An 18,145-nucleotide genomic window follows, 5' to 3' on the forward strand; every position below is an offset into this window, starting at 1 on the left:
GTATGTATGTATGTATGTATGTATGTATGTATATATGTATTAGCAAGTGCAGAAAGCTCTTATACTACCACATAAAGGATCTCTCTACTCTCTTAATTTCGGAAAAACGATCATAAAATAAAAAGTTAGTCTGTTTAAAGGTAAGAAGGATGGAGAAATTCTAATGAATATGCTCCTCTAAGTATAAAGTTATATTTTTTGGTCAGAATGAAACATGTGAAGAAAATCCGGAAAAAATGAATGAAGATTTCAAAATATTTTAGGGTGGATAACGTGAACTTCAGTAAAGGTGGAGTGGGTAATTTTTCAAAAGGTGGGGGAAAAAATGGGTGGGAGTTTAAAACTCTTAAGTTACTCTGCTGAAAGCAACCCAGCAAAAGACTATCCCCGTTTAACAAAAAGGCAGAAAAGTTTAATAGTCTTCTCCCACACATTTAAGTTATTTTTATTTATGAAATTAGTTTTGTTTGTTTTTTAAATTTGATCATACATACTTGTAAAGCTGTGTATGCTTCAAATTATCATTTAAACAAATCCAAATATTTTTTGAAAACAAATGTCGTAAAATTTAAATAATAATTATTAGCAAAACTAATAAAAATAGTTCTAAATTGAAGAAACGTTTATATAAGAAGTGATTCAGTGAAAATTAAATAGCGATTCGAATGAAAAAAGTTCGAAAACCTAAAAAGCTAATAGGGCGATATAGACAAGTCGGTTTAATGTTTAATTACTGTTTGTATTACTTTAAGGCGACAGCATGTTTTATATCTTTTAAATTTTAGCCGTTGTTGATGAAAACAAGATAAAAACAGCCTTTGAATTGCATTCTACATACCTTTGAATTGTATTCTATAGATATAATCATCAATAAAAATAAAACGAAAAAAAAAATGTCGCCTTAAACTTACAAAATTGCACTGTCGCCCTTTCATCACATCCAGGGTTAAGTTTTTTTCATTTATTCGCAATTATTGTAGATAAGCAACAGTAGTTATGAAGCATATAATGGATCATCATTGGATCAAACAATAGCTGCAGCTTGTATTGTTATTTTTGAATCGGCTAACAAATTGTTAGGCCATAAATTCTCTACAATAGTGGAGCTAGCAAAGTATTTAACTACTGGCATTTATGTTTCTACAATGTCTTTGTCAGCTTTTATTGTGATGTCTGCTCACGGTCATTCAGAAGCGACAAGTTATTATACGCAAGCTCAGTAGAAACTTAAAAAAATTCAACTTTTAATAATGGCTACGGTCCGTAGCAACGAATTTTCTTATTTCGTTGACTTATCATTTATATATGTTTCCATAAAAATCAACATATTAAACTTTTTCTAAAACTGGAATCATAATAGGCATATCTCAGTTGCATAAGAAAATGATTCAAATAAGATAAAGATTATATCAAAAAGTTTAAAGTTGCACTTTTCTAAGTAAATTAACATTTTTGAAAATGCTGATTTGTTTACACTTTTAAAAACACATCATCTAATTTTCTGAGCGTAGAAATTAAAAGATTTTTTTTAATTTAGATGAGTTTTTATAGTATTTAACACTTTTATCAGATCATGGCACTCAATTTTTTCTTCTTGTTAATAAACATACAAACACACAGATATACATACATACAGTATTGGACAAAACATTTGCAACCAACATCGAAGAATGCTAAAAAGTGTTCCTAATTTTACATGTCTTAAAAACGAAACGAACTATACTACCACATCAATCAGTTCAGGAGTCTGGAGTCATAGCATGCCATGACATGAGCAATCAGCTGACTGGTGACAGCAAACAGGCAGAATTTCGTTGACAAGTGCCATTTTGCAGCGGACAAAATAAGTGCAACTATTTTGGTTTGTTTCTTTTTCTTAAGTCTGGTCCGTGTCAACGTCACGGAAGTTTTTTGATAATTAAAGGAAGTATCCAGAAGTTTCCAGATGTTTCAAGAAGCATGCAGAAGCTTCCAGAAGTTTCCAGAAGAAGCATCTGGAAGCATCCAGTAGCATCCAGAAATATCAAGAAACATTCAGAAGCATTCAGAGGCATCCAGAAGCTTCCAGAAGCATCGAAAAGAAGCATCAAGAATCTTCCAGAACAGGTTCACACAGGTTCATTTTACTATATAAGAGACATTTAAATCGACATGTAATTCAGTCAGTATATGGAAGTCAATCAGTCAGTATTATCAAGACAGTTTATCGAAGTGAACTTTATCAAAGTGTTTTATCGAAAAACATCAATACAAGAAGTGAAATACAACAAGTGTTTCATTACATCAATACAGTCCACATCCAACCAAGACGTTGTGTTCCACTGAGCATTATTGTATCATCACAAGGTAAATGTAACACGGTAAGCCTTGAGAAGCGTGATTATTTTTTTTTTTTTTATTTTTATGACTTCAAGTGCAAAAATGGCTCCCGACAGTCTTGGATTGGTACTAAGAAAGAAAATTATTGGCGGTTAAGTAAGTGGAATGTCACGAAAAAGTATTTGTGATAAATATCGCGTGAAAAAATGGACCGTATCAAGACTATGTTCCAAATATCGTTCTACGGGGAAGTTGGCAGCAGATAACAAAGCTGGAAGACCGCGTTCCACCATTTCTAGAGAGGATTCTATGATCGTCAGATCAGTCAAGAAGGATCCCTGGATATCATCAGTCGAGATACAAAAGCAATTAGAGCTGCCTGTATCGGACCGAACAATCAGACGACGTGCTGTTGAAGCCGGATTGTTTTCTCGACGCCCTGCAAAGAAACCGCTGATTTCACTAAAAAACTAGAAGAAAAGACTCCTGCTTGCTACATCTCATATTGACTGGAATGTGCAGTAATGGCGAATTGTCCTGTTCAGTGATGAATCAAAGTTCAGCATCATTGGGAGCGATGGCATTTGCCGTGTACGTCGACCGACCGGAAAACGCCTCCATTTACGTTACTGTCATAAGACCTTGAAGCATGGTGGAGGCAATGTAATGGTCAGGGGGTGTTTTTCTGCTAACGGTCTAGGTCTAATACATTGAAACAATGGAATAATGGACTGTTTCATGTATAAAAATATCCTGAAAGATGTTATGTTACCTCATGCTGAATGGAATATGCCAATAAAATGGGTTTTTTAGCAAGACAACGAGCCGAAACACACTGCAAAAGTAGTCAAGCAGTGGTTTCAAGACAACCACCTATCGGTGTTGGATTGGCGGCCTCAATCTCCGGATCTCAACCCCATCGAGAACCTGTGGGAGATCGTCAACCGCAGAATTAATCGTGAAGGTGTTCGTAATAAGGATCAACTGTTTGAACAAATCCAAAAGGCCTGGGCAGCGATTCCACAAAGTTTCATTGATCACCAGATCGAATCAATGCCTCGAAGATGCAAGGCTATGATCGGCAACAAAGGATTCGCCACGAAATATTGATAGCAAAATACAGCTTGGTCAACATTTTGTTGAGTTGCACTTGTTTTGTCAAGAAGGAAATCAACTTTTTTTAATACTTTTGATGAATTTATTAATTTTCGTGTACAAATAATGAACTTTGTGATGAATAAAACTTGAAAAACTTTGTCTCAAAACAGTTACATAGTTATTTCTCTAAATTGAAAAAATGCAGCACTTTTATATAAAGAAATTAAATTAGCATTATTTGGTTGCAAATGTTTTGTCCAATACTGTACATACATACATACATACATACATACATACATACATACATACATACATACATACATACATACATACATACATACATACATACATACATACATACATACATACATACATACATACATACATACATACATACATACATACATACATACATACATACATACATACATACATACATACATACATACATACATACATACATACATACATACATACATACATACATACATACATACATACATACATACATACATACATACATACATACATACATACATACATACATACATACATACATACATACATACATACATACATACATACATACATACATACATACATAATGAACTTTGTGATGAATAAAACTTGAAAAACTTTGTCTCAAAACAGTTACATAGTTATTTCTCTAAATTGAAAAAATGCAGCACTTTTATATAAAGAAACTAAATTAGCATTATTTGGTTGCAAATGTTTTGTCCAATACTGTACATACATGCATTACATACATACATACATATATTTTTTCTTTTACATTTTGATATTTTTTACCTTCTGAAATGGGTTTGATTGCTATTCGTTTGCTTAGGCAAACCAATAGCAAGAATTGTTTAGTTTTTCAGGTGTTTTTTTTTTTTAATTTAAATTACTTCTCTTCTCAGTCCTTAGTCTTACAGGTTTATTTACTTTTGCTTTGTATTCATATTTGGTCTCTTTATTGTTTGATATTACAATAAAGATTTGTGATATTTTAGGATCAAGGACAAATATTGATGGAATGTTTTCAGCTGTTTGACAACTTTTTACTGATCAACTTTAAAGATTTAATTTTTTAAAACTAGTTTGAAGTTTTCTTGAGTTAATTTTTTGGTAAAATTAGATTAAAAATTGCTCTAAACAGAGTGGTTAGTTTTTTCTTTAACACTGTCAACATTTTTCACTGAATTAGGTGATTTGCCTTTTTTTTTTTTTTTTTTAATGTTTGACATGATACCAGAACTTTCATTATCTTTTTAAAATACTAAAATGTATATTTATTTAGTTGACCAGTGAAAAATTGCCAAACAGCTGATGAAACATTGCATCAACACATAGAAGTTGTTCATGTATATGAAGCAAAAGAAAGAATTTCCAGCTATTGGTTTGTTTAAGCCTCTGCTTAAGCAAACAAGTTACTTGATTAAAATTAGAAATGTTGTTGTGTAATAAATGATGATGAAAATGATGATGACGATGATGATGATGATGACGATGATGATGATGATGACGATGATGACGATGATGATGATGATGATGATGATGATGATGATGATGATGATGATGATGATGATGATGATGATGATGATGATGATGATGATGATGATGATGATGATGGTAGTGTAGAAGATGAAGATGACGATGATGATGACGGTGATGATAGCAATGGCGATAATGATTTAATAAGGATCATTTTGCAATACAGATAGTTTTATGAAACTTATATAACTGATACTCTTTTAATGCATTGAATTTCATTTAATTTTATTTAAATGCTTTTGTTTCATTTCTTCAACTAGACATAAAAAGCAAAACATGTGTTAATATCGTTTTGTAACAGGTGTAACAGGTAACTTAGGTACTCTGTTACACATATAGCATAAACGTAGCTCTAAATAAGGGTTTAGTTCATTTTTAAGCATTGCTATACCTATATTTTCACACAGACTTTATATAGTGTTAGTGTTAAGTTTTCTTTTATTGATGTAAGCATGGCAACTGTCCAACGTTTATTTTTTCCAGGTCTTCCCAAAAAATCTTTCTTCGAATTCAAAATTGACTGTGTGTCTATTGCTCCCTCTCGCAGTTTCTCAGCCATCTGACACACTACACAGCTTCCAATTTATAAACAGTGCTAGCAGCTTGAGTTGAGTTGTAGCAATTATACATGGTTTAGAACCAGCCAAAAGCAGTGCAATATTGTCATTAATTGTAAGCCGTCAACGTAAAGTAAAAAAATGGATAGTCAGTAAAACTTGCTTTGTTATGCTGTATATGGACTGTATTTTTGAAATAAAAAAAATCTAGAAATTCTACGATCAGATTTTATCTTATCCTGACTTCAAAATTCTCAATTTTACCTTTATAGACAAGTTGCTTTTTCAGTTCTTTATATTCGCGCGCAATAAAATTTCAAGGTTTTTTAAAGGCTTATGTAAACTTTGCTTATAATGGGAACTATCCTTACATTTTTTTAGAAGATTTCTTTTTGTAAAATTATTTGAAAAATTGTTTGGATTGCAGCCATTGATAAATCATAAATATTTTAGGGTTTGGACTGACGAATATCTGCGCAGATCTGCGCAGACAGTGAAATTTGTCTGCGCAGACGTCAGCGCCGACAAAAATTACTGCTTTGCTGCCGATTTTTGGAAATCAACAAAAAAAGTTTTAAACTTAAAAAATGTTTTAAGTAACATTTTAACTTTATTATAAATAAAATTATTAGAAACAATAGGAGTTTTCAAAGATTTAGTGAATAGTAACAATAAGAGTTTTCAAAGATTCTTACGGTAATAAAAAAATATAATCCTGGCGCCTATTCGGTGATTTCTTTAACTCATTTTTGGTTGAATTTCCTTTAGTAAAGTACTTTCTTCGTCTACCAACTTAATAAAAACGTATTTTGATGGCTATAGACTGCTTATTGATTTATAATAACTAAACCATCGTCTAGATACAGGCCTGGACAATCGAAACGAAATATTTGCTGCAATTCGTCTTTCATCAAATTTTGCTTTCACGATGTGATGATTTATCACCTATTTGATGATTTTCCCTGCATCTTTAACTGTTTTTGTTGCCTCAGTTGTAGAATCTATGTCCTTCACAAGCAAGTTGAATCCATGAGCTCCGCATCCGCTAGCTGATATGTGTAGATATTTCTCCTCGATGATCCTCCACACTGATTTCATAATAGGAGCGTTATCGCTTATGAAACTGGTAAATTTTTGTGTGCCAATCTTTTCAATAACTTGTAAGATTGCCGCGGCAACAGCAGATGAATTTTGAATGATTCTAAATGTATTTATTGAGTTGTAAAAAAAAGGCTTCTGATCAGGTGCTTTTATACAAAAATTCACTATGTGATCGCCTCTTATGTTTGCCCAGCCGTCAGACATCAGTGTTAAGTTTGTTTCAGAATTCAAAATTTCGATTACAGAAGTAGATTATTTTGCGCATTTTTAGTCGAACAGAGATCCTGATAAGGCTTTAGCATTCGGGATGACATATGCGTACGATGGATTGAGCGACTTAAAGAAATCTTTAAAGGCCTCCGACTCGACTAAACGAAATGTTATACCCGTACGGTAAAAGAAATTAGCAAGCTTCGTGTCGATATCATTTTTAAGCTATTTATTAATTGGTGGATGTACACGCTGCGTCGTTGAATCAGACGTTGACGGAAGTTGCTGAAAATCATTGATTAAATGTGGCGATTCGTAATTACGCTTAGAAAACATTCTTTTTTCCTCGACACTGGCGTTTGGGCATGTTGGTCTTTTATGCGCTGCAAGGCGTTCCTTCGACCATTGAACAGTTTTGTTACATGTTAAACAAGTGCCAGAACGCTCTCGATCAAGATTTGTCAAGTAACTCGAAATTTTGATGCTTTCCATTTTAAATATTTTGAATGACAAAAATGCACAATTTCTTGATTCTAAATCACTTTAAATTAAAATAAAAAACACTTACAAAAGTTTATATTGATTGATTATATGAAGCTCGAACCAAAAAGAAACAGATAAGTAACGAAAAACTCAAAAAAGTAGATAATTATGCAAAAATAATTTCAGACATTTGATTTAGATAATTTAAATTTTTCGTTTCCGTTAAAGTGTCTGTACAGTAGTGATCGACCGGAACAGATATTTTGCCGGAACCGGAACCAAACTGGTAATAGATTATAATATACCTAACCGAAACCGGAACCGAAAACAAATCCAACCGGAACAGGAAGATAAACCGGAACCGAAATAAAATATATATTTTTAAAAAGTTAGTTCTGATTTAAACAAAAATTAATGTAGTAAAATAACTAAAATTTTACATTTTTCTTTTAGTTTTTCCGAAACCCAAGGCATAGAGAAGCAATTAGACAATCCAAAAAATCATTTAACACTTAAATGACTTTTTGGATTGTCAAAATACACATTAATCATTTTCCCCTGTTCGAGATTGTGCAATAATTTTAACAATGTGCGAAAAAGATGGAATTTTTTTTCATTTTTGCCAGACTTTGAGCTGCAGGCATATATGCGCAGACGTCGGCGCCGACGTCTGCGCATATATGCCCATATTTTCGTCTGCGCAGATCTGCTCAGACACATATTCCGAATCCTAAACTTTTATCATGTTTACTTCGCTTTCGATTTCTAGTTCTGGAGCATGCGCATAATAACATAACGCTGTTTCGCTTTATGTAAACGACCGTGAGAAACGACATACGCAACAAACAGAACATTTATCAAAGCATCGTGAAGTTGATGAACTATAAACATTTTTATGAAAGAACGTTTTTAAATGATGGAATGAAATGGCTGAAGTGAAACGATTTGCAAAGCGAAATTGACAACAATTGGTAGAATTTGAGTTTTTCGTCTGTTCTGTTTTCATATTTGCCGTTTTGGTTTTTGAACGGTGCGTTTTGTAGTGGAATATCTACGAGTTCTTTAAAAAACAAGATATACTGCGAAAGAAAAAAATATTTGCAAACGAGAATTGGACTGAAATGCGAGCAAAGCAACAATCCTTTACCCAAATGCCAGGATTGAGACAAACAATTTTGTTTGGTACAATTATATCCCGTTTTAAAAAGACGTTCACAAATCAAGCGAGCCGGAGTAGAATAAGTTTGATTCAAAGCAGATTAGTTCCTTTAAACAGTTTATTTTCCACTGTCGAATCCTTTTTTTAGTTTAATGCCTGAGACGCTTAAGAGCGTGATGAATTTTGGTTTCATTCCGACGCATTCACAAGCGAGGGTGTTTAAAGTGTTTCCTTTCACCAATATCTTGATTTTCAATACAATCGGAACATCAGCGTCTGCGATGACTTCCACAATTACGCCAGGCAAGATTATAAAAGGTTAAAAAACGGGAAATACATTTTGAGAAATGTTAACAAATATCATAACTGACCTTTTTTGTTCCTTGTAGAGCATGACAAAAATCCGAGAGAAAACATCGTTTTAGACTTGGTAAATCTCAATCGAAGAATGTTTACGTATTTGTTTTCTGTTCGCGTGGAACCTGTTAACAACAACAAAAAAGCGAGAATTTAAATTACGCTCAATTCACCGTTTGCGGTTCAAGCGTGGGTTATGTCTTTGGTGAAGATTCAAAAATCGGATATTCTTAGACTGTATTCGTTTCAATGTGTTTTGCGAGTTTGTTTGATCAAATTATAAACCTTACATTGCAAGGTTCTGGTGAGAAATGATACTACATGTTAGACAAAAAGAAACATTTAAGCGATATGATATAATAGAGCGATTTCGGAAAAACAAGAAAGAAAAGTATCCGCTTAACTTGGAGGTGGAGAGCAAATCGATTGACGAATGCTTAAAACGGGTCGGCGAAAATTGAATCGAAGGCGTGATTAGTGAGAATTTGCTCATTAGGGTGTCCCAAAAACACACTTTTTTTAAAATGTGCTCTCAACTGATCCCCATTCTATAGGTCCTAAATAGCTACCAAAATCTTTTTTTTAATTTTTTAATGACTAGAAGTGATAGATGTAAATTCTGAGTTTTACGGTTTTGTACACTTATGTGTATTTACTAAAAAACAGCGCTATCTAGTATTTCAATATGTTTTAATATGATGTAATAATTAGTACACAAATAATTCCTATAGAATATTATTAAAGAGTAGGATCATTCCCTATGAACATTGTTAGAGATTGATATTTTTCCCTCTGGACAATATTATTAGTTCGTATAATTCCCCAATGGGGAATTATACGAACTAATAATATTGTCCAGAGGGAAAGTCGATGAAGACTACAGTAGAAGAGTACTGGATGCAAACAGGAGAAAGAACAAGCTAGATAAGTTGAGAGAGAAAGAATTAGAGAGACAGAAAAACTTAAAAGATATCAATGATGTTTTGTTGTCATATGACTCCATGACAGAAGAGATTCAACTCAGCAGTGAGGAAGAAAAGTCAAACGAGGACTGTGAAATCAGCGAGGAAGATGATTTCCTGGGTAACGGTCGGAAACGCAGGTATAGTATTATTTTAATAACATAGTTGTAATTTTTACAAGCTAAAGCTGTTTTATTGAAAAGTATATAATTATAAATAGGTAGAAAAATATTATAAAATGATACCTAGGTACAATTCTGGAGATACGATAAATCTAGCAGTGAATGTTGAAAAGCTCATTGAATGTACTGCTGTTCCAGCAACAAGGTTCAATGTTGGTGTACGACCTCATCTGGCAATTTTAAGTGAAGTATTTAAAGCTGGAGGTATAGAAATTAATAATATACCGCTTTCAAGAAGCACACTTCATAGAAAAAAGTTCAAATATGTAGAACTTGAAGGAGACTCGGAGTGGATTTCAATATCTAATCATCTTAAAGGCCGACGGCTTATTCTTCATTTTGATACCAAACTGTTGGAACAAATTACCACTGGGCTTAACATTATCCAAAAAATTGAGCGACTTGCAGTCTCAGTGAGTTCCCCGGATGACGATACCATGGAAGACCATCTATTAGGTGTTGTTCAATGTCCCTCTTCAAAGGGAGTTGACCAAGCAGAACAAGTGCACAATCTTTTAGAATATTACGGATGTACAGAGCAGATCATTGGTATATGCTGTGATACAACTGCAAGCAATACAGGCGGAGTAAATGGAGCAGTCCAAATTCTTACAGATATTTTGAAATTACCAATTTTGTGGATAATGTGTAGGAGACATATATGAAGTACATGTATCTCACTATATGGCTGCCCTTACTGGTGAGAAAACTAAAGGTCCAAGAAGAGCTCTTTATGTCAAGCTAAAAAACAAGTGGCCTGAAATCTGTTAGAAAGTGAATGAAGTGAAAAATTTATGTAAATTGGACTGGCAAAGAGATGATCTGAAGATTGGCTCTGTTCTTCGCACTGTTGCAGAGGAAGCTAAGACATTTTTGACTAATGCAACTACTGATATAGTGTTTTCAAGGAATGATTATGGTATAGTTTGTAAGCTTGTCTCCTTCTTCCTTGAAGTGGAAGTACAAGAATTTAAGTTCCATCAACCTGGCGCCTGCCATGAGGCAAGGTTTTTAGCAGATGCGATCTACATCCTGACTCTTTATATGACTAAAGATATCAGTAATATCTTGACAGAAAAAGAAGTGCTGCAGTTGAAGGATGCAAGTTTGTTCATTGCAATTTGCTATGTTCCATGGTTTTTAAAAAGTTTTTTAGGATTTCTGGCTCCCTACAATGATTTGAAAGCTATCCAGACAGCCTATGCAGTGAGAAAAGTTAGTAAGAATATTGGAAATGCTTTGCTTCTCAGCATGGGACGCCATACGTGGTACTTAACTTCGCAACTCTGTGTTTTGTCCTTTGGGGATAAAGAAGTTCTTTCTGAAACAAAGCTAAGAATGCTGTTAGCTCTGATTGAGTTTGAAGAGCCAAATGAATTTCAGCGTTGTAAACCATAAAATGTACAAATTGGAGAGACCACAGAGCTACCTGAGTTGATTTCCGAGCAAAGCTTCCTTCTCTTCAAAGATTTTAAAATATCAAGAGCAAGTATAAAAGAATGGCTTAATAATAGTCTTAATACTATAGATGTTTTTAACCATCCTCAGTTGCTAGATTTTATTGCATGGATCAAAAACATATCTGTTGTAAATGATGGTGCAGAAAGAAACATTAAGCTCATTAAAGATTTTCTTTCAGCTACTAGAGATGAAGATCACCTTCAAAATGTACTTTTTGTAGTTAAAAAAGTCTAAAAAAAACTTGACTAACGCTATGACTAAAAAGGAGCTTGGGAACTGTTCAAAAAGTTGTATTTTTTGAGAAATGTTTCACCGCAATAAAATCTAAAACTTGCTAATAAATATTAGTTTTCATGTATTTTTTTTTTTTGTATTTTCATATTTATAAATATAATCTATCAAGTTAAATACTAGAAAACAAATGGAAATGATTTATACGGATCTAATTGTTTTGTTTTAATTTTCTAAAATGTGTTTTCTATTAATGTTAAGCTAGCTTAACATTAAAACAGTAAAACTCAAATTTTACATCTAGCACTTCCTGTGAAAATAAAACCGTCAAATTTTTTTTAGTACTTATTTAGGTCACATAGAATGGGAATCAGTAGAGAGCTTTTTTTTTTTTTTTTTGGGACACCCTATTGCTCATGCCAAGCAACGTGATAAACTTTCCAAATATAAAGGATTGTGTGGTTCATGTTCAATTTGAAAACGTTACGTGTCCGATGGTTTTTTTAAACAACGAACTGGTAAAAAATGTGGTGTGCTCTTTCGATTTGAACAATTTCTAAGAGAGAGAAGGAAATGGATACTTGCACGTGATTCTGCTAAATTTTCATCCATAAAGCCGGGGAGCGATGAGAAGGTTCGGTTTTAATCAAATTACGTCGCCTAAAAGAATGAAATGTTCGTTTTTAAATTTGCGCAACAAACCGCTACTTTTTGAAGACGGAAACCCTAATCAGGTATTTAACGTCGAAGTGCAATTGAAACTTCAAAAAATAAGCCACACTAAAGCTTATTCAAACAGTTTAAAAGTCAACTGCTTTTTAAAAAGTTTTCGTCTGTTTTACAAAATGAATCAACAAAAGTTGGAGAAGTTTAGCGCACATTTCCAACATTGGAAGAGGAAAATGAAAAACAAATGAACGAAAAATTTAAAGAGCTGAAGAACAAACTCTAATATTTGAAAAAACAAAAAGAAAAATGAGTTTTAAAAAACAAAAGGGTCAAAAAAATGAGATAAAGAATAGTGAAAGCGAGCGAAGAAGAAAGCGAGGAAGAAGTGCGAGAGAAGAAGAAAATTAAAAAGAGTTTGTTGTGCAACGTTTGTTTGGAAAGAGCAGAGGCGGTGAACGTGGAGGGAGAACGTCGAGCGTGCGCTTTGAGAACAGTAATGTGCAAAAGACACGAAAAAAACCGTAAAAAAGAATGGATTCAAAAAAGGTTACAAAAAAGTGTTAAAAGAGGTACAAACAAAGAATCCCTCATTAAAAAGTTTATCTTTTTAACATGACACTTGACATGGAGGTGAAGTTTTGATAAAGAAATTTTTCTTGCGTGACCATAGATTTTGATAAAAAATTAAGAGCATTGCAGCAACAATTTTGTTCGGTCTATTTTGTTATCGCGAATAAAGCGTTAACGCACAAAAAGAATTACAAAAAGCTGTATAGAGAGAAAAAGGTGGACCAGCAATTGGGAGCAGTGAGTTTTGGTAGCCAAACTCTTACTGAATTTTATGCTAATCATCCTACATGGGATGAAACGAAAGCGACAGAAGCAACCCTTTGTCAACCCACTGCTCACATTTCATCGATGTGTCAAACAGTTCTTTTAAGTCGATACAACTCAAAAGCGTATGGATACGGAATAAATTTTTGGTGCCTTTTAAAATGTTAAATGAGATATTCGAAATTGAAGATTACATGGGAAGAAATAAATTCGCTTTGGAACTGTACTTGGAAAACATTTACAATAAGTTACTATATTATATTTCTCCCAAAACTAGCGCACAGATCGGTGACTTGGCAAACTCGGGATTAAAAAATGGTAGATCCGCACTTGGTGATGGAGAAAACCTCGTTAATGATGGCTAATCCATCTAAACTTTGTTTCGGATGCAGCATTTGGAAACAATTGATAACGTGGTGAACAATAGAAACGAATTCACTCTCGAAATGGAATACACCAAAGTGTCTAATTGGTTGGGAAATACCATTATTATTTCGTGTTATCGCAAAAATTAATTGGATTATGCAAACAAAAACTGCACGACCGTTTAAAACAAGGCGACAGCACTGATCTCAAAATATAACTGGATAGCGTATACCAAAAAATTTTTTGAAGCCAGTTTTGGCCTCCCAAAATGGCGGCGGAATTAAGGAATGGTGATATGAAAATTAAGAAACTGATGATAATCATGTTTTATATCTTAAGTTCAAATATTGATAAATATATAATTTTCTAATAAAAATCTAGTTTTTTTGTTTAACGTAAGTTTTTTTTTCATAAAAATAACGGAATATTACATATTTACATAAATTTCAAATATAAATATTTTTTTATTTCACAAAACATATTCATACAATAAGTTGCTCTATATTAACTTTCTGTTTTTCGTTTTTTAGAATAAATATAATAAAACAAAAATTCTCAGTAAAACTAAGTACAAATTTTAATTTTAATTTGCTTAAATTTAGTTTCTTTAATAAAAGAAAAGAAAAAGTATTTGTTTGCTTGTGCAGAAATCTCAAGTTTCAAATAGTTAGCATTTGTTATATAATTTATGTACCTTTTAGTTCTTAACCACCCTATGCTGTGTGCTAGAAGGTTAATAACACAACAGCATGGTAGGCAGCTGATTTTATTTTTAAGATAAAATGTTTTTTAGGCATTAGTTTATCAGATAGGCACTAAAAAATTATAAATGCTGCATGAACTATTAGCTGAGCGCTGTGATTACACACAACTCAGAGGTTCCTTCTAGAGTTATTATATATATATATATATATATATATATATATATATATATATATATATATATATATATATATATATATATATATATATATATATATATATATATATATATATATATATATATATATATATATATATATATATATATATAAAAATATTTTTGATTGGTTTTTGAATAGGATAAGTTTTGTTAATTGCTTCCTAAGCTTTTTTCCAGCTATTTTGGCAGTTTGTTTTTTACCCAGGTGATAAAGATATATTTTTGCATAGTTTTTTGAAATAAGTTTAATCAGTGCAAATAAATGGTTATCAGTTATAGCTGAGTCAAACATATGAGAAGTTTGTTCATTAAATATTTTTGAATAATCAACTGATCTCAAAACAGCACCAGAAATGGCATTTTGAATTCCTATTTCATTTGGAAGGTTGCCATTTATTGAGGCAAGTAACCTTTGGAAACATCTTTCAGTTTCTTCGCATATGATAGCAACACTTTTGGTTGGTTTAATTAAACCTCCTCTGTCTTTGAATTTTAAAAAACTGCTTTGTTCGAAATGATAAGAAAGTACTAATGCATTCCAACATTTAATGCAGATGGTTTATTGTAAATTTACATATATATTTTTTTATAAAATACATAATGTTGATAATGTTTGATAACATACAAAATATATGTTATCAAAACATTCCCTTAATGATTTGTTTTGAATAACAAGTTAAAAACAATTGACTCAATTATTGAGAGCTGAAATATTACAAACAATAATATATAAGTAAAATAACATATATTAAAAAATAATATTTTGTACTTAATTTTTTTATTAAATACTATATCCATCAATTACATGTATGTATTAAATAATCCTAGAAGGAACCCCTGAGTTGTGTGTACTCACAGCACTCAGCTAACAGTTCATGCAGCATGTACATATCTGGTATCTTGCTACAAAAACTGAAAATATAAAATTTGTCAAAATTGTAAGTAGACACCACTGCCGCTTACCATACAGTCGTGTTATCAACCTTCTAGCACACTGCATTGGGTAACTAAGAACTAAAAGGTACATAGATTATGCATAAATATTATTTAATCGTAAAGTATATCTAATATTTTTTACCTTAGTATCAAAATAATTACTTTAATTGTCTGATTTTTTTAGAAATCATTTCATTTCTTTGAAGTCATTAAAACTTTATTTCACAGTCTAGTTTTTCTTTCAAAACTCTATTTATTTCCTTTAAATTTTCTGTAAAAAACCTCATAAAATGTATATCGATCACCGCTGAGAGCTCCGATCGCCGCCATCTTGGAAGGCCAATTTTGGCTTCAGTTTTTTTAAAAAAAGGCATTTGAATACGCTATCCAATTATATTTTGAGATCAGTGGGCCACAGGAGTAGTTCGCTAAGTGTTTCTTGGAAATTGCTGACGCAGCTACGACAGCAATGCGGTTGACGCAATCCGATTCGACAGAAGCAATTTTTTTTGATTCGCTGTCAACCCCATTGAATGTACATGAGTTGGCACAACGGAGGTATTCCTTCGACATCGAATGTTGAAATAAACCGTTTCGGCTTTTTATGTGGAAAATAACATGCTTATAAGCAACGTGGACGATTATTTCGATTCCACTATCAACTTCTATCAGCCTTTTGTATTTGATATGATAAACAATTACAACACGATTCAAAATCCCCCTCCCCAAGATTTGACAGGAAGCAGCGTCTTTAAAATCATTTTAAATTCAAAGAAAACTGTTCTTTTCCAAATGGTTTTTTAAGCAACCGTTCTCATCTTTCCCGCTATTTTGTATCAGTTCTTTTCATTTTTCTGTTTTTTCCAATAACTTCGCAAGCTATTCTTCTGCCCATTTCAAAATCGCTTCGCCTCTTACCGTGTTTGCGAAAATTAATAAATTTTTTCGATCTTCTTTTCTGAATTTAATTTCAACGAGATAACGTTGTTCAAAATTGGCATCTCATCACCAATTTCTTTGATGATTTTTCTAAAAAAAAACGTGCAGCATAAAAGAGTTATTTTTTTCTTTTGCAGCAAAGTGAATTGCGAATGAAAAAACGAGTTTTAAAATATTAATTTATTATTTTCGAAACAATTAAACAAGTGAAACAAAGAAAGCGAGTGTTTTTGACAAGTGTGAGGGCGGCGGTTTTTTTTTTTTATTTTATTTATTTGATGTGATGTAAAAGTGTGGGGCAGCGATAATGAAAGCAGCGATGTGAGTGTGAGGGCGGCGGATTTTCTTAATTTATCTTATTTATTTTTATTAATGATGATGTGATGTGATGATTAAATGTGACTGCGGTGGTTCTATGTAAGTGTAATGGTAGCGCAAATATAGAGAGTGATAGAATGTGAGGTAGGACTGCCGGTGTGTAACGCAGATATAGTAAAGCGCGATAGAAACATCAGACTTTTTAATAATAACTTTTAACGCATAAAGCAATAATCAAATTACTACTAATAATAATATCGCTTTACTCAAAATGCAAACAAAAACAAAAATACTTACGACTGTTTTTTTTTTCTCTTACTTATTTTTCTTAATCAATATTCGCAACTATTTCTCATCAATATATATATTCTCTTAATATCAACTCATACATACAATAATACATAATACTTATAATAATGTAAACTGAAAATTACTCAAATATTTTCTTACCAACTCTTCTCATAAAGTTCTCTTTTAAATTCTCCATTAATTCTTCTCATAAGTTTCTCTTTTAATTTTCCATAAATTCTTTTCATAAGTTTCTTATTAAATCCTCAAAAACTCTTTTTCTCTTAAAATCTTCTTTAATATCTCTTAAAATTATTTTCTCATCAGATTCTCTTATAGGGAGAATTTAACAAAATCTATTTAAACTTCTTCTTCTCTTAAATCTTATTCTCCTCCTTCTCCCTCTCGTCTCCCCTCTCTCTCGTCCTTTTTGTCTCTCCACTATTTATAGTTTTTGGTTGTTTTTTTTCGTTGCCTTACTCATTCATCATTTATTTATCATGACAGGTTGAATAAGTCTCCATGTGTACGCCTTTTAGTCGTTATTTTTAACTTTTCTTCTTTTTTCGCTTTATCATGACAGGTTTTACAAGTTTTCTTTTTATTAGTCTTTGTCTTAGCAAGGCTACAGAACTTTCGAGAACTTTATTAATTAAATTAACATCATTGTATTTTTGCGAAAACAGTTTTAAACATTAATGATGTGACTCACTCATTGATCATGTATATCCACCTGGTATTTTGGTTGACTCACTCTTTTCTTCGTTTGAATGTTATATGCTTGAGTTGGGTGAAAAACTTAAAGATAATTTTTTCTTTTACAGTTTTCTCATTTTCCCTCCTCACATAGCTCCATTCTTCGAAAAAAATCGTCCCTTGATTTTTGACTACAGGGTTAGTTCTTGCGTGTGGTATGTGTGTATTGATTATCATGTTGATTATGAAGATCTAACTTTTCGAGATTTGAAGTTGGTATTGTTTCTCTTCTAATTGTGTAGGCTTCGAGAATATTTGAAGTTGGTATTATCGCTCTTCTATTCATGTAGGCTTCGAGATTTGGAATTCGCATTGTCGTCTTCTATTCGTGCAGGTTTCGTGAATATTTAAGTAAACTTGAATCGCGTTTTTAATAAATGTTTTAAACCGTGTAAATATATTCTTAAATACTCCAATAATATAACGTCGTGCATATACTTCAA

General features: G+C 32.2%; 1 pseudogene; it reads left to right on the forward strand.

The window, feature by feature from the left end:
- Window positions 1-9,824: 9,824 nt before the first annotated feature.
- LOC149890278 (uncharacterized) lies at window positions 9,825-11,764 on the forward strand (annotated as a pseudogene).
- The last annotated feature ends 6,381 nt before the right edge of the window (window positions 11,765-18,145 follow it).

The sequence above is a fragment of the Hydra viridissima genome, unplaced genomic scaffold (assembly GCF_058129835.1).
Source record: "Hydra viridissima isolate aposymbiotic clone 2 unplaced genomic scaffold, HvirCarnegie_v1 scaffold_4, whole genome shotgun sequence".
Lineage (NCBI taxonomy): Eukaryota > Metazoa > Cnidaria > Hydrozoa > Anthoathecata > Hydridae > Hydra > Hydra viridissima.